Here is a 27,925-nt window from a genome sequence, read left to right as displayed (position 1 = left end):
CAGCACGGCTTAAATTAACAGATTTTGAAAGCTGAGTGGTAGTTGGAGCTGCACGCATGGAGCACTCCATTTCGTTAATCCTTAGGGAATTCAATATTTCTAGACCATGAGTACAAGAGTGTGCCGAGAATAGCAAATTTCAGGCATTTACCTCTCGTCATACACCTCCGAAGATGTCCAACGTAGCGTTGGACGAAACGTCAGGGATAGAAGAGTTCCATGGACCACGGCCATACAACCCAGAAGAATTCTCGGCACCATTTACCTCTCACCAAGGACAACGCAGTGGTGAATGGCCTTCACGTAACGACCGAGAGCAGTGGCATTTGTATAGAGTTGTTGGTGTTAACAGACAAGAAACACTGCATTAAATAACCCCAGAAATCAATGTGGACGTACGAGACTGTATACGTTAGGATAGTGCGGCAAAATTTGCCGTTAATGGGCTACTGTAGCGGACGACCGACGTGAGTACCTTTGATAACTGTACGAAGCCGTCTGCAGCGCTCGTGACCCTAGATGACTGAAAAACCGTGACCTGGTCTGATGGGTCCCGATTTCAGTTGGTGAGAGCTGATAGTGGGGTTTGCGTGTGGCGCAGATCCCACGAACTCATGGACCCATGTTGTCAAAAAGGAACTGTGCAAGCTCGTGGTGGCTGCACAATTGTGTGGAAATGGTTATGCTCGGTTGCTTGGAGACCATCTGTAGCCATTCATGAACTTCATTTTCATAAATAATAATAGAATTTTTATGGATGACAGTGCGCACCATGCCACCGGGTCACAACTGTTTGAGATTGGGTTGAAGAACATTCTGGAAAAATCGAGCGAAGGATTTGACCGCTCATAGCGCTCGACGCGAATACCATTTAACATTCATTAGACATAATGGAGAGATCAGCTGGTGCACAAAATCCTGCACCGGCAACACTTTCACAGTTATGGACGGCTATAGAGGCAGCATGGCTCAATATATCTGCAGGGGCTTCCAACGACGTGTTGAGTCATGCCACGAAGAGTTGCTGAACTGCGCCAGGCAAAAGGGGGTCCGACACGATATTAGTATGTATCCCACGACTTTTGTCACGTCAGTAGAAGACAATCAACCAGTCATAAACCTCTATCTGCAATAATTATTTTCTTAATCAAAGGAATTAATCTTGTTGGCTGTCTCTGTATCAGCCTAATTCAACATCTGAGGAAGTGATTATCATGTAAAGCTTGAGTTTCTCCCGGCGTATAAAATGGTCAAACGAATTACGGGAATGCAGCCAGGTGTCGGCTTCGACTTCCGTGGATACTTCCTGTCGTTTCCAAGCCTGAAAGAAAATTTATATCCCCGGGTTGCCGGGTGTTCCCACCATGAACTATAATACGAGAAGTGCAGAAAGACAACACTAGAGCGCATGTGCCCTCCCCCTCCCCACACATACCCTCACTCACACGCGCGCTCTCTCTCTCTTTCTCTCTCTCTCTCTCTTTCTCTCTCTCTCACACACACACACACACACACACACACACACACACATGCTGGTTGTTTGCGGTGTGTGCGTGCGTGCGTCCGTCTGTGTGTGTGTGTGTGTGTGTGTGTGTAAGAACGTGTATTGTCTCTTTGCATATGCCGCATTATAGTTTGAAAAGACTTTCAGTAAGGCTTCAGATTATGTATTATGGTTTTTGGTCGGCTTATGCCAGCCTGCTGAGGGTCTACAATTCCTTGCGCCTAGGAAATGCCGGAGAGCTCATCTGTCGAAATATCGACAGTTATGGAAGATGCCACACGGGAGCGTTCCCATAAGTTATGTAACGGCTTACAGAATCGCGTTGTTGTAAATGAATGTTAAAAGCACATACAACCTCTGCTGATGATATAACTATGATAGGAAGTGCTGGACATTATCTAAATGCGTCAAATTAAAAGGGCAAACGACGGTCAATGTTAGTGAGGAATGTAGAAGCGATGGTGGAAAAATGAGAATATAGCATGAATCGAGTTAAGGAGGGAGCGTTATCTTCAGTGGCAGATAGAAAGGATGTATGACGATACGGATATGGAATGTGGTAGTAGGTTAATGTTTCGGCAGGAGAGTTCTTTGTAATTCAAACAATAGGTTCGGAGATACAGCAACACATGAGGAAGTTGAGTAAGCCCAATGCATCCAAAATATGAGATTTGGGTACTATCTCCGCTAATATTTCAAGAGGTTTGTGAGAGTTGGGAATAGAATGGATAGTCAGTGTTGTGACTTGGCAAGACAGCCAAGCCACTAGGAGATAGCCGAAAGGCACGCGGTTAAGCTCACGCAGGCTGGCGTGAGGTCTGGAACAGGTAACGGAATTTATAGTAGCAAAGAACGTAAGTAACTACTGGAATACTTAACTTTAATCCATAAGTGGTGAACATAGCTCTTGACGGTACATGCATCACAAGATAAATAGTACATGATAATGACACCTTGCTAGGTCGTAGCTAATGACGTAGCTGAAGGCTATGCTAACTATCGTCTCGGCAAATGAGAGCGTAATTTGTCAGTGAACCATCGCTAGCAAAGTCGGCTGTACAACTGGGCCGAGTGCTAGGAAGTCTTTCTAGACCTGCCGTGTGGCGGCGCTCGGTCTGCAATCACTGACAGTGGCGACACGCGGGTCCGACGTATACTACCGGACCGCGGCCGATTTAAAGGCTACCACCTAGCAAGTGTGGTGTCTGGCGGTGACACCACCAGCTCATCATAGGAATATATATACTCACAGAATATTTGGTAGGTAGCACATCCAAACTGAGGCTTTATCAAATTTTCCAATAACTACCTATGCGTCGGTTTCGATGTATGATGCCAGACTTAAACGTTGTAGTCACTATTTACTGACGAATGCATATATTCCATCCACTAGCGTATGCACTACATCTCATAAATGCATTCGGTCGGTCTCATTATTTAGTAACTAACGTACTGTACGCTGATTTCGCTCACGTTTGCATAGTAATTATTAAGCACTCCGTCTTCAGGCCACAAGGGGCCCATCGGGACCATCCGACCGCCGTGTCATCCTCAGATTAGGAAGCGGATAGGAGGGGCGTGTGGTCAGCACACCGCTCTCCCGGTCGTTCTGATGGTTTTCTTTGACCGGAGCCGTTTCTATTCGGTCGAGTAGCTCCTCCGTTGGCATCACGAGGCTGAGTGCACCCAGAAAAATGGCTACAGTGCTTGGCTGCCTGGATGGTTACCCATCCAAGTGCTGGCCACGCCCGACAGCGCTTAACTTCGGTGATCTGATGGGAACCGGTGTATCCACTGCGGCAAGGTCATTGCCAGTAATTATTAAGCCTATTGAAAAATTAATGTATTAAAGGTGTGCTTCTTTTTTTCTGCAATTCTGTCAATATTGATGTGTCGTTGTGACTTTTAAATAGCTTAATTTGATGTAGTTCACAAATTGCAACACCTTCTAAACTTTTAACGCAAATAAAGGCCATAGCAGCATGGCCTTTTCTAAATATATTTCAGACCAAAAATTGACCCTGTTGGAACTTGAGTCGGAGGAGGCTTTTGTTAATCCTGACTTTTGAGTCTTGTGGTGACATCTGCATAGGTACTTTCATCACCTAACACTCTAACACGTATTTAATTATTGATAACCGGGACCTCAGATATCTATCTATTAGTTTAAAAACGTTGGAACATTGTAACCTCTCCACAAAAAATTAAATGGAAATGGAGCCAAATGTAAACTCCCCACAAATGGAAATGAAAATGTCCCAAGTATAGGCTACCCAAAGAATAATAATTAAATGAATTTTAAATATTATGACCTCTGAACAAAATTGGCTCCCATTTGTTGTCTGTGTGCAGAAATGCATTCACATTTAATGTTACCACAAAATTCTATTCTCATTATATGTCAAGTTCGAAACAGAAAAATTCCTAAACACCAAAAATAATAAAAAAGTTTTGAAACCTGATGAATTTTATGAGGACAGCGGCGCTGACCTTCGGCCCTGTATTCTGAATAACAAAAAAAAGCAAAAATGTTACCTCAATAAAACCGCAATTATATCTGCTCTTAATTAGTCATTTTTCGGCACAGCTTCGTGCAATGCTGGCGTATATTTTTTTTTTATTCTTGGAAACAATGATAATGCATTGGAAAAATCCTTTAAATTGAAATGAATGCTTTTCTTTAAAAGAGTTGCTTTATATTATAAAAATTATTATTGGGGCATTTCTTTGAACAAATTAAATTACAATTAACATACCTTATTAAATATGCGCAAGGCTGCTTCTTTGTCCGCAGCTCGTGGTCGTGCGGTAGCGACGTCGCTTCCCACGCTCGGGTTCCCGGGTTCGATTCCCGGCAGGGTCAGGAATTTTCTCTGCCTCGTGATGACTGGGTGTTGTGTGATGTCCTTAGGTTAGCTAGGTTTAAGTAGTTCTAAGTTCTAGGGGACTGATGACCTCAGCAGTTGAGTCCCGTAGTGCTCAGAGCCATTTGAACCATTTTTTTGAGCTGCTTCTTTACCTTCTACAACAATACTCATCCTCCAGAGTCCTGACCAGAGTCGCGAGCAGAGCACACAGCCGACGCATGCCGACTCCCACCGACTCACGCAGACTACTACAGACTACTACCGACTCGCTACTACTGTCGACTCGCGCAGTCAAGCGCAGACTAGCGACAAGCAACAACTAACGATAAACTACTCTCTGGTCAGAGATTCTGTCATGCCTCGCCCATCGCCGGCAAAGCATACGTCTTACATAACCCTCCACTGGGGGGGGGGGGGGGGGGGGCAAAAATTTGGCAGCGATGGTGAGTCAATTGGATTTGCCATGAGCAACAAATTTTTCTTAATTAACTAAGTTTACAATCACAAAATATATACATATATATAAGTGCAGAACATGAAATAAAATATAGTGCACATGCACTGAGTACAGAACATATCAGGGAATGACAAAATGTATACACAATGAGTACAAAACATATTAACAAATGGCAAAAGTGCACATGCACTGTAAAAACATAATAAGTACAAATCATGTTGACAAATGACAAAAGTGCACACCCACTGTAGTTCAGAACATATCAGCAAATCACAAAAATGTATATGCAATGAATACAAATCATGTTAACAAAATGACAAAAGTGCACACGCACTGTAGTACAGAACATATCTGGGAATCACAAAATGTGCACGTAATGAGTACTAATGGCATAAAGTGCACATGCACTGTAGTACTCTTTATCATTTTACAAGAATTTAAACGCATTGTATAAGTGTTTACCATTTTACAAGAACTAGGAAAGGAATGGGAAGGATTGCGTCATGGTTGTAGCACTTTAGGTTGCACGCAGTTGCACTGAAAGTCCATATCTTTCTATAGAAGCACAATACCAAGTGAGACAATCTGTACTTCTTTTCCTTGAAGTATTAATTAGTGTAGCCAAGACACTGAAATGTCGTAATAATGTTCCATGTTATCATTTTGATAGTACATTAGGTACACCAAACAGTGGGACCATAATAACATCTCCATCGCTCAAGGTGGTGGACAGCATGTCGTGTCAACACCATGTTCTTGTAAAGTACACCAACGTAGAATTAGTGCAAAAACCAAATATAGTGCTCCATGATCATGAGGATAGACAGGACAAACGGATATTGCAGTAATTTCTGGTAATTAGGTCAGAAGGTGAAGGACATTAAGTCACACAGCAGTCTTCATTGAGAATTACACTAGTCTAACAACTGATTTGAGTAATTGGTGGCACTCATCGCCCAGTTACTGAACATTTCTGTACCATGTATGTAGTATTACAGAATAATGTTCATAAATCATCTATTTACACAGAACATTGGCACTCATTGCCCAGTTACAAACCATCAGAAGTCATCATTCAGAACAGGAGCTAATGAATGGCATAGTATTAACATAATTCACTTAATTATAGTAATCATTGGCATCATAGGTCATCTTATTACAGTAATCAGTGGCATTCATTGGCCAGCTATAAAACATTTTTTTATGCATTATTCAGAAGTGATCATTCAAAATGAGTTAATTATTGGCATATCATTTGTACATAATTAATCTAATTATAGTAATCATTGGCATCATAGGTCATCTTATTACAGTAATCAGTGGCATTCATTGGCCAGTTACAGAGCTTTTTTTTATTTGTTTTATGCATTATTCAGAAGTGATATTCAAAATGAGTTAATTATCGGCATAGCATTTATACATAATTAATCTAATTATAGTAATCATTGGCATCATAGGTCATCTTATTACAGTAATCAGTGGCATTCATTGGCCAGTTACAAAGCATTTATTTATGCATTATTCAGAAGTGATCATTCAAAATAAGAGTTAAGTATTGGCATAGCATTTATACATAATTAATTTAATTATAGTAATCATTGGCATACTAGGTCATCTTATTACAGTAATCAGTGGCATTCGTTCTCCAGTTACAAAGCATTTTTTTATGCATTATTCAGAAGTGATCATCAAAGCAAGAGTTAATTATTGGCATAGCATTTATAGAGTATAACAAAATATTATTTACAGAAATTATGCACATAGTTTTATGCATTATTACAAAGCATCATTCAGTATTATTCAGAAGTCATTACTGAAGTGACATACTATTCAGAGCTGATCAGTATTACTCAGAACTCCTCTTTTTTTTTTTTGCTAGCAATGCATTGCGTAGGGATCGATAATTAATTAATTACTGGGGGATAAAAATATTTGCTTTTGAGTTATTGCTGCAAATGAAGATGTGTAACGTCCTTCGTCATGAGTCAGCTGTAGCAAGGCTATGACACAAGTAGAGTATATGTGATCACATTCATAAATGACATGGGTTTAAGGAACAACTGCTTATAGCACATTAATTTCATGAATAATTTCTCCTGAAAAATATACGAAATAGATTATTAAACTGAAAGAAGAAACGCATATTATGCTGAAAAGTAGTGAACTTCGAATTAACAGGTAGTGAAATGTGTATAAAAAATATATATATGTTCTCTAGCTGTCCTTTCCAAAACCTTCAGTCATCATACCATGCGATATAAGACATACTGTCAAAACGAACTGCAACAAATACTTAAATAACTACATAGCATCTCTTCACTAACAGTAAATATATAAACTTCATCATTATCCTCATCTGTAAAGAAAAACTTCATTATTCATATTACCATAACTCCATTATTATCATCACCTGTAAATAAAAACTTCATTTTCCATAGTAGCATATTCTTCATCATTATTCACCACCACTCATTATCATCTGCAAAAAAAGTCACTTCATTATTCATTATACAACTATTCCTTATTTCTAGCATATTTCGTCACTAAAACTAAGATGTGTAGTTCTGTCTGACAGCCTGCATCAGTCGCCTCGTATTCTGAAAGAAAAAATTAGTTAAGACTGCTATCATATAATGTGTATAGTATATTCTTGTTAATGCTTGTTAATTCTGATCCATTTACTCTTCGTCACGAGGTATTGCTTCTTCTTTCGTTCATTCCGAAGGTGAAATTCCCATTTCTGTTTAATTTATTTCGTTTACATGTTATTTCTTTCTGAAAATGATGAACAAAGATTAATGTCTTGCATTTAATTCATATAGCCATTAAATAAAAACTGGTTTATAGTAACATAATTGAGCATACAGCATAGCATGACAGAAAACGTAATATGTCAAAAACATCGACAGTGCTCAGAAGCAAAAATGTACACAGTGTATCACAATGTAGCAGCAAAAAAAAAGTAAAGTAGTCACGATGTTGAGATATCATATGGCAAAAATGTTAAAGTCAACTGGTGCTTGTTATATCTTAACTATTTCATAGTGTATACAAACAAAATTGGAAAACAATCATACATACATAAAAAATGGAAAATGTACACGGTCTGATATATAACGACAAGAAAAGTGACCTTCTTTGTGTTCAGCTTGTATGTTGTGTAGTTAATAGAGGCGAGAATTGAAGACTAATGGAGACAAAATTTGATAAAATTAATATGTCACTAGATAGAATTGCGTAACTATTCATAAAATACGTAAGTTTCTCTGGAAAAATGTGCACGGTCTGATGTGTAACGACAAGAAAAGCGACCTGCTAACATTACCTTGCTGGACACTTGCCAAGAAAAAATACGATCATCATCAGTAAGTAGTCACATAAATATAATTGCATAAATGGTCATAAAATGTGTAAGTTCACCTGGAAAAATATGCACGGTCTGATGTCTAACGACAAGAAAAGCGACCTGCTAACCTTACCTTGCCGGGCACTTGCCAAGGAAAAATACGATAATCATCAGTAAGTAGTCACATAAATATAATTGCATAAGTGGTCATAAAAAAAAAATTAGGAAATCGCATTACAGTTTGATAAATCATAAAGTATGTTCATTTAATAAACGGTTTGATGTTGGAGATATGGTGATTGCCTCTGGTTTTTCTGGTTCTCAGAGTTTCGACGTGTACTACATTGGGGTGAGGAATGCTGCGAATTCGATATGGACCCGCGTATAGAAGCTCAAATTTACTGCATCTACTCTTTCCTCTGTTGGATAAATAGTGTGTACATACTAATATCTTCTGTCCAATGTGAAAGTCACGGCGTGTACAAACCTGTTTTTGCTGTCTTCTCCGGCGCTCTGCGGCACGTTTGATGTTGTTCAGCGCAATGTCAATTATTTTATGGTGTCGTAGTCTACGAGATGTAGGAAAGGATACTAATTCTTTAATTTTGTTAGGTGGTTCAACATTTTTCAGTATAACAGACGGAGATAGCATAGTAGATTCATTTGGTATTGAATTAATTACATTCTGGAATGAGAGTATGTGTGTGTCCCAATCAATATGTTTCTTATGGCAGTATATTCTACACAGTTTACCAATTTCTTTCATTAATCGTTCACAAGGGTTCGAAGAAGCGTGGTACCTGGATATATAGATCGGAAAAATGTTTCTAGCTCGTAACATACGTGTCCATATAGCAGATCGAAACTGTGATCCATTGTCGGAAATTACTTTCAACACATGCCCTACATGAAATAGAAAATGTTTTACAAATGCATTTGAAATCGATTTAGCAGTAGCTTTGCGTAACGGAGTGAAGGTAACAAATTTTGAAGTGGGTTCGACAGCGACAAAGATGTAGCAAAAACCTCTATTAATTCTGGGAATCGGACCAAAAATGTCTACAGCGGCCATATGTCTCAGTTTAACAGGTACAATGGGATGTAATGGAGGAACATATGAAGTCGTGTCTGATTTAGCTTTCTGGCAGATTTTACATGACGCTAAAACTCGTCGTATACGTTTCTCCATGTTGGTAAAAAAAACAGTTCTGTCTCAGTATAAGAAAACATTTTCTGGCTCTGTAATGTGCGTAACTTAAATGAGTATACCAGATTAATTTGTTAACAAGTTCGTCGGGAATGCATAATAACCAATTGTTGCTGTCAGGATGAGAGCGGCGAAATAGAATGTCATTGCGTACAGTGTAATGGTTTCTAATGGTAACATTATTCCTATCCTGCCAAAGGCGTTTAATTTCTTTCCACACGTTGTCTTTACTCTGCTCTTGTGCTATGTCTTGTAATGACGACGAAATGAAATTTTCAAATGCAACTTGTTGAATGTACATGACGCTGAAATTTGCTTTGCAGAAGTTGGTTGCGATGTCTTGCCGATTGTTGTTAAGAGACCGGGATAGTGCGTCTACTACAATATTTTGTGTGCCGGGAATGTGAACAATTGTAAAATAAAATGCCTGCAAATAAAGTTTCCATCTACTTAATCTGTCGTGTGTAAATTTAGCCGAAAGTAAAAACTGTATCGCTCTATGATCTGTGTAAACGATGATATGTCTTCCATAAAGAAAATGCCGAAATCTCGTAAAAGCCCATACAACACATAATGTTTCAAGTTCTGTAACAGAATAATTTCGTTCAGCAGGTGACAGAATGCGACTTGTTAAAGCGATGTTTTTAATTACTGTACAACCATCTGCTTCAATTTCCTGAAAAATATGTACGCCTAAAGCGGTGTTAGAACTGTCGGTGGCAATGGAAAAATTTCTGGTAAGATCTGGGTGCGATAAAAGTGGTGCATTCAACAAAGCATGTTTCAAATAACAGTCTCGTGAACAAGATTCTGCGTGTCAAAAGTACTGCTAACGTTACTGGAATATTCAACCTATACTGTATCTAGTCAAATTCTATCTGACGTGTTATTATTTTCAGGAGGTTGCTGTGGCATTTCGACTATTTGAACTGTTCTATTATTTCTTCCTGACGTCTTACGTTCTGGATGATACCTACTGTCTGGTTCATTCATGAGAATATGTTGTTGCTGATGTTCTTGCTGCTGATAAGATAGACTGTTATTAAATGTACGCTGAAAACTGTGCTCATTATTTTTACGTCTGTCGTGATAATCATTTCTATACGGCGCATTGCGATAGGAATTGAAATAGTGTGTTTTTTGTACGTACTGACTTCCTTGTTGCTGTGCATTACTATTTGTTGGAGCTGATGCTATACGTGTACGCGGCGAAACATTAAAGCTTGGTTGACCTTGTAGACTGCATTGTTGGTTAGGTAGGCTAACCGGTTGGTTTTGTTGCTGTTGTTGGGAAAAACCTCTATTGTTACCCAAATGTGGTTCCTGTTGGTGATAGTTTTGACGATACTGATAATTAAAATTTTGCCTGTTATTAAAATTCTGGTGGTTGTCGTTCCTGAAGCGTCTATTAGCTTTGCTATTGAAATTGCGTCGCTGATCATAATTGCTGTATGTTTGTTGACCTTGGTTATTATATGAAAATTTTTTGTTTATAAACGAATAATCCGATTGCTGCACTTCCAAAAGCTGTAACATCTCTAATGCCGAAATATTTTCCTTTTGCTGACCCGTTAAAAGTGACACTCTTAATGACCATGGTAATTTAGAAATGCATAATTGAATAAGTGCAGATTCACTGTATGGTTCACTTAAGTACTGGTTTTGTTGCACCATGTGCTCAAAAAATTGCATGACAGTGGAAAAATTTGAGTTCTCGTAACTCGGTAAACTAATTAATTGATCCTTAATTCTGTGCTGTGTCGTCTTTGACCAATACGCTGACAGAAAAGCATTCTGAAATTCTTCTACCGAATAGAATTGCCTCGCGATCGGTCTCATACGAGTTGCCGGTTCGCCTTCCAAAAAACTGCAAATAAATTCAAGTTTGTGCATTACAGGCCAAGTCGGTGGAAAAGCAAAGCTAAATTGTTGTATCCAATCCAATGGGTGAATCTGTGTTCTGTCATTTTTAAATACTTCAAATTTTCTCACTGATAGAAAATGTTTGTAATCAAAACTATCGTCTCCGTATGTCTGAACAGGTTCACGATTGTATGAGAACCTATTTGTCTGTGACTGTTTGGAATCTAACTCACATACTCTCTGTAAATTACCTAAATTATACTGGCTGTGTGAGTCTGACAAATGTTCACAAAGTGGCGTCTGCTGCGATGTATTAAACGCTGAAACATTTTTCATCTCTGTTACCTCTTGCTGTAAAGATGACAATTTTCTACGTAATGTATTATTAGACGAATCTATCTCACTGATCGTCTGCTGTAAATTTTGGAATTCAGGTGTTTGATTAAACGAAATCGGTGAAGTGTCGTCTGATTTGCTGTCATTATTACTTTCAATAACTTCAATATGACTGGCCAATTCATCATATTTTTCAGTCAATATTTTTACCTGATCATCGTTTTTAGAGTCAGAAGCATTAATTTTTCTTGTATTGTACGTGTGGTTTCGTTCAATTTTTTAATGTCAGCTTTGATGACATCGGAATCCTGTGTCAGCTCTAATTGTTCGAGTCTGTTGGTCACTGTCTGAAAGTCTACTGTGTGTGTTTCTGTTTTTGTTTTAAGATCGGAAATTTCATCACGCAATTCGGTGTTCAATTGTTTGATAGTATTAATTTCGTCTGATACTGTAGCAATATCGTTGTCTACGTATGTTTTTGCTTTCGCAAACCATTTACGTTTATCTTCCTGTCTCTGTGTGGTAATTGTTTCCATGACTTGTCGCTTTACTTTATTCAGTTCCTGTATAAATTTACGGAAACGCGTTTCACTGTTTTGTAGGTGGTGATTAAAACGTTCGCCAATTTAACTGTTCTGTTGGTCGAATTTCGCGTCTACTTTTGCATCCAGTGTGCGCGAAAGTTCTGTTGTCATTAATTTAAACTCCTCGCATAACTGTGTTGTATTTTCAGAGCATTGTTTACCGACTGCACTAATTTCGTCTCTAAGTAATTTAGTTGTATCTGCATGTCTATTATTCAATTCTTGTGCAACAGATCTAATTTCATCGCTACTTTTATTAGCACAAGCCTTAATTTCTTCACATAATTGTTCTTTAGTATCATGACACTGCGCGGCAACGGCTGTAATCTGTTGACTAAGCTGTCTGGAATTGTTGTCTAATTTTTCATTAAGGTTGTCATGTTTTTCATTAAGTTGTTTGTTCTGTTCACTAAGTTGTTTGAAATTTTCATTAAGGTTGTCTTGTTTTTCATTAAGTTGTTTGACCTGTTCACTAAGTTGTTTGTGATTGTTGTCTAGTTTTTCATTAAGTTGTTGTTTGAGATTTTCACTAAGTTGTTTGATATTGTTCTCTTGTCTTACATTCTGTTGTAGCAATACTGCCATAATTTAATCAAAGCCAATATTACCTACTCTATTCTCTGTGCTGTGTGATGATGTATCTGCTTTTGTCGCATTTTGTGTAACCATTCGGTCATTTTGTGGTTCTTGAAAATGTTTGCTAAGCGGATGTGCACTGTTGGTCACTACCTCGAAATCAAATAAATCCGTCCTACTTTGAGTATACTGTTCATTTTCGTTGGAAACAATTATCTGTTCGCTACGTAAATTAATCGGGCGGTTCGAACTGGGCAGCGTTCATTGTAACAGAGCATCCCGCGTCATCAATTGTCGTTAAATTAACAAAGGACACAATTGAATTCGTTTGTTCATCATTAGGATAAAAATCATTATTAGTGGTCGGTACACACTGATTGTCTGTAAATGGAGGATTGTCATCATTACACTGAGTGTCGCAGGTACTATCAGTCAAATTATTAGAATCGACTATTTCACTCATTACACATCGCGATGTACTATTAACAGCTTTTTGCGGCATTTTTCACAAATCAAAATTATTCACAAATGAAACAAAGACAATGCAAAATGCAACAAACACAAATACAACAAAGAGCAACAAATTGCCGATGATCTATGAAAGAAAGAGTGACAAATTAGTAAATGCGTGGCGCCAGATCCAAACTACGTTTAAGTAAATAAGAGCAGATATATGACTACCTCGCAGAAGATTCACAAAGAAATACGATCCTGGCAGGGTCGCCATGTGTAACCTCTCCACAAAAATTTTAATTGAAATGGAGCCAAATGTAAACTCCCCACAAAATATTGTTAAGTGGAAATGAAAATGTCCCAAGTGTAGGCTACCCAAAGAATAATAATTAAATGAATTTTTAATGTCCCAAGTGTAGGCTACCCAAAGAATAATAATTAAATGAATTTTAAATATTATGACCTCTGAACAAAATTGGCTCCCATTTATTGTCTGTGTGCAGAAATGCATTCACATTTAATGTTACCACAAAATTCTATTCTCATTTTATGTCAAGTTGGAAACAGAAAAATTCCCAAACACCAAAAATAATAAAAAAGTTTAGAAACCTGATGAATTTTATGAGGACAGCGCGCTGACCTACGGCCCTGTATTCTGAATAACAAAAAAAAGCAAAAATGTTACCTCAATAAAACCGCAATTATATCTGCTCTTAATTAGTCATTTTTCGACACAGCTTCGTGCAATTCTGGCGTATATTTTTTTTTATTCTTGGAAACAATGATAATGCATTGGAAAAATTCTTTAAATAGAAATGAATGCTTTTCTTTGAAAGAGTTGCATTATATTATAAAAATTATTATTGGGGCATTTCTTTGAACAAATTAAATTACAATTAACATACATTATTAAATATGCGCAAGGCTGCTTCTTTACCTTCTACAACAATACTCATCCTCCAGAGTCCTGACCAGAATCGCGAGCAGAGCACACAGCCGACGCATGCCGACTCCCGCCGACTCACGCAGACTACTACAGACTACTACCGACTCGCTACTACTGTCGACTCGCGCAGTCAAGCGCAGACTAGCGACAAGCAACAACTAACGATAAACTACTCTCTGGTCAGAGATTCTGTCATGCCTCGCCCATCGCCGGCAAAGCATACGTCTTACAACATTAGTAAATATTTCACAAAAATTTTCGTCCCACATTTCCCCCTCTTGGGGTTTAATTTCGAAAAATACTTAAACGTTACCCTTTTCATTTCCATCCGAGAATCCAATAGAGATTTTCAAAGATTTGGCTTCAAAAATTCTTTCATAATGAAATACTTCCCTAAAAACTTTCATCCCTTAATCTTAAGGGATTGAATTCCCAAAAGCAATGAGAGTTTTTTATATTTCTAAACGAAAATCAAAATGTAATATTTCATGGATTTGCCTCTGAATATGTTTTCGTAGTGAAATACACTACTGGCCATTGAAATTGCTACACCAAGAAGAAATGCAGATGGGTATTCATTGTACAAATGTATTATACTAGAACTGACATGTGATTACATTTTCACGCAATTTGGGTGCATAGATCCTGAGAAATCAGTACCCATAAATACCACCTCTGGCCGTAATAACGGCCTTGATACGCCTGGGCATTGAGTCAAACAGAGCTTAGATGGCGTGTACAGGTACAGCTCCCCACGGAGCTTAAACACTATATCACAGTTCATCAAGAGTAGTGACTGACGTATTGTGATGAGCCAGTTGCTCGGCCACCATTGACCGGACGTTTTCAATTGGTGAGAGATCTGGAGAATGTGCTGGCCTGGGCTGCAGTCCAACATTTTCTGTATCCAGAAAGGCTCGTACAGGACTTGCAAAATGCGGTCGTGCATTACCCTGCTGAAATGTAGGGTTTCGTAGGGATCGAATGAAGGGTAGAGGCACGGGTTGTAACACATCTGAAATGTAACGTCCACTGTTCAAAGTGCCGTCAATGCGAACAAGAGGTGACCGAGACGTCTAACCAATGGCACCCCATACCATCACGCCGGGTGATACGCCAGTATGGCGATGACGAATACACGCTTCCAGTGTGCGTTCACCGCGATGCCGCCAAACACGGATGCGACCATCATGATGCTGTAAAAAGAACCAGGATTCATCCGAAAAAATGACGTTTTGCCATTCGTGCACACAGGTTCTTCGTTGAGTACACCATTGCAGGCGCTCCTGTCTGAGATTCAGCGTCAAGGGTAACCGCAGCCATGGTTTCGTAGCTGATAGTCCATGCTGCTGCAAACATCGTCGAACTGTTCGTGCAGATGGTTGTTGTCTTGCAAAGGTCCCCATCTGTTGACTCAAGCATCGAGACGTGGTTGCACGATCCGTTACAGCCATGCGGATAAGATGCCTGTCATCTCGACTTCTAGTGATACGAGGCCGTTGGGATCCAGCACGGCGTTCTGTATTACCCTCCTGAACCCACCGATTCCTTATTCTGCTAACAGTTATTGGATCTGGACCAACACGAGCAGCAACGTCGCGATACGATAAACCGCAATCGCGATAGGCTACAATCCGACCCTTACCAAAGTCGGAAACGTGAAGGTACGCATTTTTCCTCCTTACACGGGGCATCACAACAACGTTTCACCAGATAAAGCCGGTCAGCTGCTGTTTGTGTACGAGAAATCGGTTGCAAACTTTCATCATGTCAGCAAGTTATAGCTGTCACCACGTTGTGTGAATGCTCTGAAAAGCTAATCATTTGCATATCACGGCATCTTCTTCCTGTCGGTCAAATTCCGCGTCTGTAGCACGTCATCTTCGTGGTGTAGTAATTTTAATCGCCAGTAGAGTAGTTTATAAGATTTTTCATCTCCTGTTTCATTCTCTTAGGTGTTCAGTTACCAAAACCTGGAAATACCTACTATTTTTTTATGTTCAACCAAGTAGTAAAATAGCAGTTTTCATAGATGTAGCTTGAAAATGCTTTAGTACTTCTTTAAGCGGGGTAGGACGTCAAACGGGCCGACTTCGAGAAGGAGGGGTACCACAGGACATTTTAATTTGCACTGTCTATACTTTTACGAATAAATTCATAAAACTTTGTCAGCATGGCCAGGAAGGATTCAGGATTCACACTCATAGCAGTGGAAGTTAAAAAACACGAAAAAAATAATATTTTTTAAATGTGAAATTTCATGATTTTTTTTCACATACTGTTGGCTGCATTTGTTGCTGTACGTACACTTTTCTTCATAAGTAAGAGAGATTCTTCGAAGAATTTTGCACAGCTTACAAACCATACTTACAGGTGTATGAAACTGTAGAATTTATTTAATCTATGGAAAAATAAATGGGCTGTTACGTTTTAAACTTCGTGTTTAGAGAAAACTCGAATTTTATAGTTAATTGTCGCAATTTTTACCACAGTTTTTAACAGATTTGGGAAATTCTAGAGTTTCATTCACCTGTAAACATGGTTTGTACGCTGTGCAAAATTCATCGAAGAATCTCTCTTACTTATGAAGAAAAGTGTACCTACAGCAATAAATGCAGCCAATACCAAGTGAAGAAATGATGAAATTTCGCATGTAAAAAAATTGTTTTGTTATGTTTTTGAACTTCCTCTGCTATGAGTGTGAATCCTGAATCCTTCCTGGTCATGCTAACAAAGTTTTATGAATTTATTTGTGAAAATATAGACAGTGTATATTAAAATGTCCTGTGGTGCCTCTCTTGCTCCAAGTCGGCCCTTTCACGTCCTACCCCCCTTAATAATAATTTGTTTTCAAGAAAATTTTTCACCCAGTGTTGCAACCCCCTTAGGGTCTGAATTTTAAGAACTATGAAACATCTAGTTTCTTATTTCTAACCGAGAAGTGAAATACCAGTTTGTGGTTCTAGTTTCAAAATTTATGGCGATATACTTTCGAAAAACTTTCCACTCGCTATATCACCCCTTTAGGAAAGGAACTTCAAAAAATCTCTTCTTTAACCTGCCTACAGTATATGATCAACTTTCTCTCTAAGTTTCAAGTTTATCTCCTTACTGGTTGTACTGGGTGATAATGAGTCAGTGAATCAGTCAGGAAATTTCCTTTAGGTAAACAGGATGATGCCGAACATAGATTTGATCTCTAGTTTGTTGTACACCGACCACAAGCAGAGCTTTAAAAAACTGAGTAAATAAGTAGTACACCGAGCACTTTCTAAAAAACCGCGACGACACTACGGAAACTTTGCACAGTGGGTGAAACTACATTTTTGGACGGGGTTCCAACTGTAAATACGCTAAACATCGTCATTGTAGTTTTAGATGCAATGTATTTCTGCCTAACAATCCAAGTTGCATAATAAAACAAAAATGATTGCATGAAACATCATCTACAGGCGGTATGAGTTTTGCTTTTAGCTCATTAACAGAAATTTATATATGGCGTGTAATTCTATTTCCACATTACCGTTGACAGAGGGATGAATAGTGTCATTGCTGCACATTTTTTGTCCCATGCCTTCATTAAAACAAGCCTCACACAGTTTTGTCATCGTACATCTGCGAGCCGACAGAAGTACAAAAGAATAGCGAGCACCGTGCCTCATCAATCACGACTTTTGTTGTTCTGTTTACGAGACACGGCACAAAGCTTCCCTGAAAAACCTTCCCGGAAAAGCCAATACTGTAATTTCTGTCAGGCTGTGCAATGAAGTTCTGATACGTCTCACCGAATCAGTGCAATTCTTTCCCGGCGTAAATTATTTCAGTTCGTTTCACAAGTGTTCAATACGTGGATATCAAACCAGTAGTTATTATTAAATACACAGACAGCTCAATGGCAAAGCTGTTCAAAATGTTTCGCACGAAATATCTCCCCGAGAGAGGTGGCTGAGTGGTTAGAATTGTATACATTCGCTATTCGGGTTTCAAGTCGCCAACCCGCTGCTTTGATTTAGGTCTTACGTATTGTCTCTAATCGATGGAGGCAAAATAATTGTCGATGTCTACAGGGTTTACGCAACTAATTCCAAATTGCTTCACAGCATAGTGTTGTTTCCAACACATACGTAATACGAATAAAGAAGAATACTGAAAATGGGAAATTTGTTAACTTTGAACAAAAATTTCAAGATTAAGAAGACTTTTCTGAAAGTACTTGCCTGGAATGTGTTCTTAAATGAAAGGGTCACGTGGACTGTAAACACTAGGGCCAAGAGGAAATTGTATTCAAGCCATATTGGTGCAACAGAAATCTGCAATTACATTAGTTAGTCGAGCAACTAATGAAGAAGTAATGAAGCAAATAGCGGAGAAAAGATATTCATGGTACAACTTGACTGAACGATTTGATAATGGAGGGAAGCATAGAAGATAGAAACTGCAGAGAAAGACCAGGGCTAGACCACAAGAAGCGATTCAACTGGACGTAGACTACAGTAGTTAAATAGAGATGAAAACATGTGCGCAGCGTAGGCTATTATAGAGAACTGAATCAAACCGGTCTTCGGACTGAACACCATAATATAATCATCGTCACTATCGTCATCTTCAGCAAAAACAGCTATAGTAACAACTTCCATAGACTGCAACACAACGCATTCAATAAAGAAATTGCGCATTACCTATAGGAGAGAAACAGTTTCCTCGTCTACATAGGGTATGTGGGTAGGTAATGAATATCCATATGTCACTCTCAGGACGTTAACGTAGCTCATCCTTGTACTTCCATTACAATAAAAACGGCAATAAAAACATTACCTCCTCAGTACCTATTATGTTATCGTATGGTTTTTTTCCTACGACAATGTACTTCTTGCTCTAAGACAAACAGTTCTAACACAATTCTCTACCAAATCATCTTGTGACAATTGTGTAACATCACGACACTAATTGCTATCTAAATTTCTGTCAATTCACTCCGCAGGGTGTCGCAGGGCTACGGCCCAACATATGCAGTGAATCAGATGTGAGTCGAATGAACCTTCTCGATATGCTGATCGCCCCCCTCCGATCAGATGTATTTGATAAAATTCAGGGAAAGGAAACGAACTGAAAGGTACTGGCTCTGCAAGTGAGTCGTGACTGTGGTCTTTGTTGAAATTAATAATGACAATGGGAATACAGAGCTTCATATCCAAACAATGAATGGAAACATCGTTTGCTTAGACCATAGTTTATTACAAATTGTCCCACAGCGGAAGCAGCACATAATAGACTACTGTAATTATTAACTCTCTCAGAAAATTAATACAGCTGACAGAAACTAACGAGCAAGGTCCACAAGGAAGGGAAGAAAATAAATAACTCGCTGTTTAGTTTAAAGGTACAGGCACATGTTTGCGAACTGTTCATGATAATTGCATCAGTCTGTTAAGATGAATGAAGTTATATGCCTGAAAGTCAAGTAAGCGAGTCATGAGCAAGCCATTAACTACCAAAGTGTCATTTAAGAAAAAATGGTTCAAATGGCTCTGAGCACTATGGGACTTAACAGCTGAGGTCATCAGTCCCCTAGAACTTAGAACTACTTTAACCTAACTAACCTAAGGACATCACACACATCCATGCTCGAGGCAGGATTCGAACCTGCGACCGTAGCGGACGCGCGGTTCCAGACAGAAGCGCCTAGAACCACTCGGCCACACCGGCCGGCTGTCATTTAAGAACGAGAGCTTCTGATTACTTTAAAATCCGAGAAAACTCGTGCTTCCTCCTCTTCAAAAGGCAAAAGGTGACAACTGTTCTCCCACCCCGCCAAATTTTTTTCACACCATCCAGTCGAACATGTGCTCCGTTTTTCACGTCATATCTGGGGTCAGCAACTCTAGAATCTAGGCGAGAGTGTGTCACGGCGGTAAAATTCAGAAGTGGACCTAATGAATGTTAGATTGCACCCCCACATTCTCCACAAGATCTTATATGTAGCCCAAGCAACTGCCAAGATTCTCCGGAAAACGTCCACTTTGTTCACGACCGTGACACTTTGCACGACAGTGGGCGAACGATCAGCGGCCGCTGGGAGTGTTCTACAGTGAGATGGTGGCTCGTCTGTCTGGAGGTCACCTAACAGCTTCCAAAGACCTCTCTCCACAACAGAAAAAGCTCGAGATCACCGACGTGGCCACGACTCAGCAAATACACCACCCAAATACCACATGCAAACCCAGAACATGAACGAAAGAAAAATATTTTAGTAGATGGAAGTTGTAACCTCTGCTGTCATTATGTGTTTTAGATACGATGTCTATTTTGTTGGACATGTCTGACAGAACAGACACCACTAGTGTTACAGAAGCCGTATAGAATGCATTATTAAGAAGAATCAGGATTTAAGTCGCCTACAGGTATTGAATTAAATAAATGGTGAAGGCTGAAAATTTGTGCAGACCAGGACTCGAAATCGAATGCTCCGCTTCCCTTCAATGGTTGCTTTAACCACCTCGACCATCCCAACACGCTTTCAATCCCTCTCAAATTCTCAACCTGTCGCGTGCAAATAACACCCCCATCCAGTGTCTCCACTACTCTTGGGATTCGCTAAGTCCCGACGGGGAATGGAAGTTATGTAGCAGCTGCTCTGAAAGTAGCTACAGCCGTCCTTGCTCATGCGTGTACAGTTAAGTGGTGTCTGTTTTGTTAGACTTTCACGTGACAGGTTGAGAAATTGAATCAGATGGAAGCGTGTTCGGATGCCGAGGTGGTTAAAGCAACTACTCTAGAAAGCGAGCATCTGGGTCTCTCTTATGGTGCGGCACAAACTTTCTTCCTCTACCAAAGACTTAATTGAATGCCCGCAGACGGCTTAAGTCCGAATTTGTCTTAATAATGTATCCTATGAGGCCATTGCAGTGCTAGTTGTGTCTGTTCTGTCGCATGTGTGTATATACATAAGGGACAACGGCTCTAGGTGCAACGTATGTTTTGAAGCCCTGCAGGACTTAGCGAATGCTACGACTAGTGGGGCTAATGGATTGGGGCGCTATTTGCGCATCACAGGTTGAGACATGAGTCGGACAGGCTTCCAGATGGCCAAGGCAATTAAGGTTACCGTTGTAGATACATCTGGATTCGAGTCCCATCCCAGCACAAATTTTCAACCGTCACCATTGAATCATTTCAATGCTAGTACACGGCTAAAGCTTTGATTTCTCTTAATAATCATGTATATTTCATTTGAATACAAAAACCACATTATATGAACACGAACAAGGAAAAAAATAGTTTTGTAAGTTGATTGAATAACTGGTACACATACTTAAAAACGAAATAAACAGGCTGGTTTCAGCCTGACACGCTTCAGCTTTCCGTCAGTCTTTTCTCTCAGTCCTTTAAACTAGGTGACACATTATTTCAGACTCTGGACTCTCATTTGGCAAAGAACAGGATTCGAATTAAAGACTATTTGCATTTAAGTTTTCTTTTGTTGAGTATAATTACTTCAGGACCATGAAGTGATGATTACATTGAAAAACATGGTGGATATGCTCTACAACAATTTTCTTGCTTGAAAAATAGTGTTTCCTCGCTGTTAATGTGATATTTCTGTTTCTCTTCCCTTCCTTTTCTCAGTTATAGTTTAGAGGAGTATACTTTAGGTCAATAATATATTTATTCAGCATTACTGGATAAAACTGCAAAAAACATAGAACCGCTTTTCTCGCAAAGGCGTCTCACAAAATGTTGATAGATTTATAATTACTTTAGTGTATAAAGCAACCAGTAAAATAGTCACGCATAGCAGCTGCAGACACCAGCTACGTAGCTCAGTTAAAAATACTCTCGCGTGGTAGGACAATTCTGTATTTAAAATTACAAGAAAGGGTCACTGATTACCTGGACTTATTTTAGCATTATTTCTACTTTCACCTTACAGCCATATCATGAAAACTAATCATGGATCATCCCCCAATATGGCAGCCTGACAGTGAAAGCTAACAACAAATTCACTGTAAATGAAGTGATACGTAATCTGTAATCACGTACCGAACCCTGGTCTGGTGCCATCCGTTTGATGTGGTTGTTAGCGCCACTGTTTGGTGTGCTAAGGGTTGCTTGCTGAAACCTAACCAACAGCAGGTGCCTGTTATTTTGTAATTATCATTTTTGGAAGGTTCTTAAATACCTTATGTTGAAATGTTTGTGTATCTGGAATATTCTATGACTGCCTAAATACTAGCTTCTTGGGATTTTGAGTGATTGTATAAATAATGACATTCTCCATCCAGGGGGACAGTTCTGCACTAACTGATCGTTGGTGCTCTTAATAAACATGTGTTCAATGCTAAGTGTTGTGTTCCATTGACCCCGGATTTGGACTTGAGTTTGACTGCGACGCGATAACATTAAACACGTTATTGGTACAAAACTTACACAATACCAAATTGATTATAACTTGCGAAATAACATAATGTTCGCTCAGAAAAATAAGAATATCATACGTTGAAGTAAGAAAACAAATAACTAAGAATCACTGAACGTTGCGTGGAATCAAACTCCGCAGTGAGGTATTGAGAAATTTAGAACAAAGCAGTAATTTCTTTAAAATTCTTTAAGAACTGTACTGAACATGACTGTAATTTCACAAGAGCTTAGTGTGATACTAACTGAATGAATGGGGATATTTTGAATAATGCCAAAAAAGGAAATCTAGAAGAAAATGGATGGAATATATGGTGAAAACTATTATCGAGTAGCAGTCATTTCACGTAACCCACGCGAGTGTTGTGGGTGGTTTGCAGGGGCCGAGGTACGAAGAGAGTAGATATGTTGAAAGGTTTAAGAGACTGGGCTGCAGTTTTTAGCTGATTAAGTTTGATATGCACACACATCTGACTAATGTTGAATACACAAACATTTGACTGATTCTGATTACAAAACCACATCTGACTAAGATTAATTATTTAAGCACATGTGGGTAAAGTCGAACATAGAAATGCTGAAAGAAAGCGGTGCTGCTCTATATCAGTAACCAGTAACCGTGCAAAGGACTAACTTCATCCTAATAGTGCAGTTACCAAAAAATTCACGTCTTCTAGTGCAGTTCACCTACTGCTAATTCACCGGAAGTAATAACTTAATGTTAATAGCTAAGGTCTGTTTTCAGGAAATAAGAATCGAAGCTCTGCGCATAGGTGGGATGTGATAAAAACGTAGGAATGAAATACAATAGGTGTACATTACAATTTATACTTTAAATACAGGGTGATCAAAAAGTCAGTATAAATTTGAATACCGAATAAATCACGGAATAATGTAGATAGAGAGGTACAAATTGACACACATGCTCGGAATGTCATGGAGTTTTATTAGAACCAAAAAAAAAAAAAAAATACAAACGTTCAAAAAATGTCCGACAGATGGCGCTTCATCTGATCAGAATAGCATAACAAAGTAAGACAAAGCAAAGATGATCTTATTTAGAGGTAATGCTCAATATGTCCACCATCATTCCTCAACAATAGCTGTAGTCGAGGAATAATGTTGCGAACAGCACTGTAAAGCATGTCCGGGGTTATGGTGAGGCATTGGCGTCGGATATTGTCTTTCAGCATCCCTAGAGATGTCGGTCGATCACGATACACTTACGACTTCAGGTAACTCCAAAGCCAATAATCGCAAGGACTGAGGTCTGGGGACCTGGGAGGCCAAGCATGACGAAAGTGGCGGCTGAGCACACGATCATCACCAAACGACGCGCGCTAGAGATCTTTCACGCATCTAGCAATACATTTTTTTGGTTTTAATAAAACCCCATGTCATTCCAAGCATGTGTGTCAATTTTCACCTCTCTATCGATATTATTCCGTGATTTATTAAGTTTTCAAATTTATACTTTGATCACCCTGTACTTAAAACTAGAGGCATACAAGTTCATCAGATCTAACACATTGTTTGTCCTAGGACAATGTATTTTGGAACGAGGAAAATCTCTAACGAATATCATGAATATTTTAACTTAAAGTGCATGTTCAACAACAGAATTTACATGATAAATAATATACAGGTAATAATGCTATAAGGGAAACATCAGACACTGTCGTACACCACATTACGCAAGCCCCTTTTTCTGTGTCCTGTTTTCCCACTATATTTAATTTAATGTTCTGTTCTGTGTTTAAAGTAAGTATTTATTGTTTTTATTATCAATGAAATAAAGCTGTCAAGCGTACCCTGGGCGTCAAGAAATGATGGCTGATTCTTTCACACCAGAAAGATCCATATAGGCCTTTTTTAGGGCCACGGCTAAAAGCTGTGTTTATGTAGCCTATGTTTCTGACAAGAGAATAATAATCAGTAAAATTATAAATTACACGTAAAATTTAGATGTAGTTTGAAGCGCATGTTGGGTGATGCCGAAGTGTATAAAGGTGTGGGTTATGAGCTGCAGACGTTCCAGTCTGCAGGAATCACTTGTCGCTTTTGTGCAAGTAATTGATACTTTGCGAACGAAAGTCAGTAGTTTACTAGAACTGCATCAGAAGTACTAAGAATAGACTCACAAGTGGTAACGGAAGACAGTGTTATAAATGTCGTTTGTCATGTAACGTTGTTGTCTCTATCATTGTTTAGAAAGGTAATACCAGCAATTTTCAGAGCCACTCATGTGACTGTGGACAGTGCAACGCATTATTCTACATGTTTGTTTCTGATAGATGGTAACCATTACTTTTCGGTTACCCATGCGAAATGGTATCTGCGCAGTCCAGACTACACACTTCCAAGGTGTGTTAAGAGAATTTAGAAAAACCAGGTGAATGGCAATAAATGTATAACTGGAAGTTCATTTAACGAATGACATGAAACAGAGAGCTAAAGGCCTGTTGTATTCGCAAAAATACAAGCAGTCAATACGGAAAAATTCAGAAAAAAATTCCAATAAGTTATTTCTATTCGCTGTCGTTTAACGGTCTCCGCGCTCACGCTTTCACTGTCGACGTTCCTTTTGTCAACATTTGCATCAGAAAAAGGCCCACGTTTCGATCCAAATTGGCCGCTTTCATTGTCGAATCTTTGGCGACGACGAAAATGCGCGTCCGACGTCAATCGCCCGACCCCGCGCGCGTGCCGTTTTGCATATTTGCTAAAGCGCCGTGTTCCTCATCCGCGAATTCCTTAAATACGATTTTTCGCCAGCATCCGTGAAAAAAGGCTTAACTGCGAGAATTCTGAATAACTACCTCGGGTCCGGAATAAAGAATCGCATCAATCGGGGAGGACCGCTGACAGAATATGTAATGTTGCCTCCGCATAACCCGAAAGATCAACGAAGAGGGGAAGCGGCCAAGTTTGTATTCAAAGCAGACGCGGGCCTGTGGTGCATCTCGACTTTGGCCAGGGATGTGAGGAAAACCAACGCCACACGGCACACACGCACACACACACACACACACACACACACACACACACACACACACTCATACATACACTGTAGAAGTCCCGCCCGGCAAGCACTGGCGAAAGGAAAAAGTTTCGCCACTGCCAACTCCTCCCTCGGCTGCATTCATACCGTATTCGTAAAAGACCACAGATGCAGCGCGGTTTCTGCTCATCCCCGAAATGCCTCGAGACTCGTAATGGTAATAGTTACCAACATTGCGGGTTATGTGTTTCGTTTAATACAAAATTAAGGTCGTGCAAGACAGCACTGTAGAACTATTTTCTGGGTGATACATTTTTCCTATTGACAATCGTAAACGTCAATTGTAGGTTGGTTCAAATGGCTCTGAGCACTATGGGACTCAACTGCTGAGGTCATTAGTCCCCTAGAACTTAGAACTAGTTAAACCTAACTAACCTAAGGACATCACAAACATCCATGCCCGAGACAGGATTCGAACCTGCGACCGTAGCGGTCTTGCGGTTCCAGACTGCAGCGCCTTTAACCGCACGGCCACTTCGGCCGGCCATCAATTGTAGGGATTATCTCCTAGAAAACTATTAGAGTTCCAGCATATCAAGTGGCTATTGCTTTTATTTATTTCATTCTGCTTTAGAATTTTTAAATTCCACCTCAGATACTTTTAGTAATTTTGTTATACTTCTCTTAATAATGTTGCAAATTACAAAATACAAATAAATCTAGGTTCTCCGGGCAAATTACACTACTGGCCATTAAAATTGCTACACAACGAAGATGACGTGCTACAGACGCGAAATTTAACCGACAGGAAGAAGATGCTGTGATATGCAAATGATCAGCTTTTCAGAGCATTCACACAAGGTTGGCGCCGTTGGCGACACCTACAACGTGCTCACATGAGGAAAGTTTCCAACCGATTTCTCGTACACAAACAGCAGTTGATCGGCGTTGCGTGGTCAAACGTTATTGTGATGCCTCGTGTAAGGAGGAGAAATGCGTACCATCACATTTACGACTTTGATAAAGGTCGGATTGTAGCCTATCGCGATTGCACTTTATCGTATCGCGACATTACTGCTCGCGTTGGTCGATATCCAATGACTGTTAGCAGAATATGGAATCGGTGGGTTCAGGAGGGTAATACGGAACGCCGTGCTGGATCCCAACGGCCTCGTATGACTAGCAGTCGAGATGACAGGCATCTTTTCCGCATGGCTGTAACGGATCGTGCAGCCACGTCTCGATCCCTGAGTCAACAGATGGGGACGTTTGCAAGACAACAACCATCTGAACGAACAGTTCGACGACGTTTGCAGCAGGAATGGACTGTCAGCTCGGAGACCATGGCGCTGCATCACAGACAGGAACGCCTGCGATGGTGTACTTTCTGGATACAAAAATGTTTGACTGCTGCCCTGGCCAGCGCATTCTCCAGATCTCTCACCAATTGAAAACGTCTGATCAATGGTGGCGGAGGAACTGGCTCATCACAATACGCCAGTCACTACTTTTCATGAACTGTGGTATCGTGTTGAAGCTGCATGGGCAACTGTACCTGTACACGCCATCCAGGCTCTGACTCAATGCCCAAGCGTATCAAGGCCGTTATTACGGCCAGAGGTGGTTGATCTGGGTACTGATTTCTCAGGATCTATGCATCCAAATGCGTACAAATGTAATCACATGTCAGTTCTAGTATAATATATTTGACCAATGAATACCCGTTTATCATCTGCATTTCTTCCTGATGTAGCAATTTTAATGGCCAGTAGTGTGTTTGTCACGCTTGACGCTTCGTTGCACTATAGGTGGCGTGGAATTGGTACCAGGCAGTCACGTGACGCCTCACCATGGTAGCGAATTGGTGAGTCTGTGCCACTTTGTTGTGTACAATCAATGCAGCAATATAGGCCGACGTAGAAGCGTGACATGCGGGCACAAAAGGAGCTATCGTGCGGCAGGTGCCCAAGACCACACCGTGAGTAAAGTTGTCTGATTTGTCGCCATACAGGGTCATATTTAAACAGGTGGTTGTGGGTCCACAAACGATTATACTGACACGAGGAAAGAACGGTAGGAATGCATATTTATTGTGTTATGGGCATACACAGCGTACTCGTAGTAATTGCTCAAAGTGAAGACCGCCAGTCTCCATGCATGCATGGCATTGACGCATGGAGTTCTGCCGCAACCTTTCGAAGATTCGTTGTGTCTGTTGTACCAGGAGACTGGCAGCTTGGATCCTAGCAGACAAATCTTCGACCGTTTTTGTGGAGGTTTTAGACAGCAACGTCTTGACGTAACCGCAGAGGAAAATGTCTAGATCCGGCGATCGCACCTGGCCATGGAACACGACCTCCTCTTCCAGCC

The 27,925-nt window shown here is 39.8% G+C and overlaps 1 protein-coding gene and 1 pseudogene across 1 annotated transcript in view; one reads left to right on the top strand and one right to left on the bottom strand.

Annotated features, from left to right (window-relative positions):
• The window catches only part of LOC124805563 (tetraspanin-2A), a 298,806-nt gene that overhangs the window by 68,655 nt on the left and 202,226 nt on the right, over window positions 1-27,925 (top strand). The window lies entirely within an intron of this gene.
• On the bottom strand, window positions 3,200-3,317 carry LOC124709393 (annotated as a pseudogene).

The sequence above is a fragment of the Schistocerca piceifrons genome, chromosome 7, assembly GCF_021461385.2.
Source record: "Schistocerca piceifrons isolate TAMUIC-IGC-003096 chromosome 7, iqSchPice1.1, whole genome shotgun sequence".
In the NCBI taxonomy this organism is placed as follows: domain Eukaryota; kingdom Metazoa; phylum Arthropoda; class Insecta; order Orthoptera; family Acrididae; genus Schistocerca; species Schistocerca piceifrons.
Note: the sequence above shows the minus strand (reverse complement) of the source record. Positions and strands in the feature narration are given on the sequence as shown.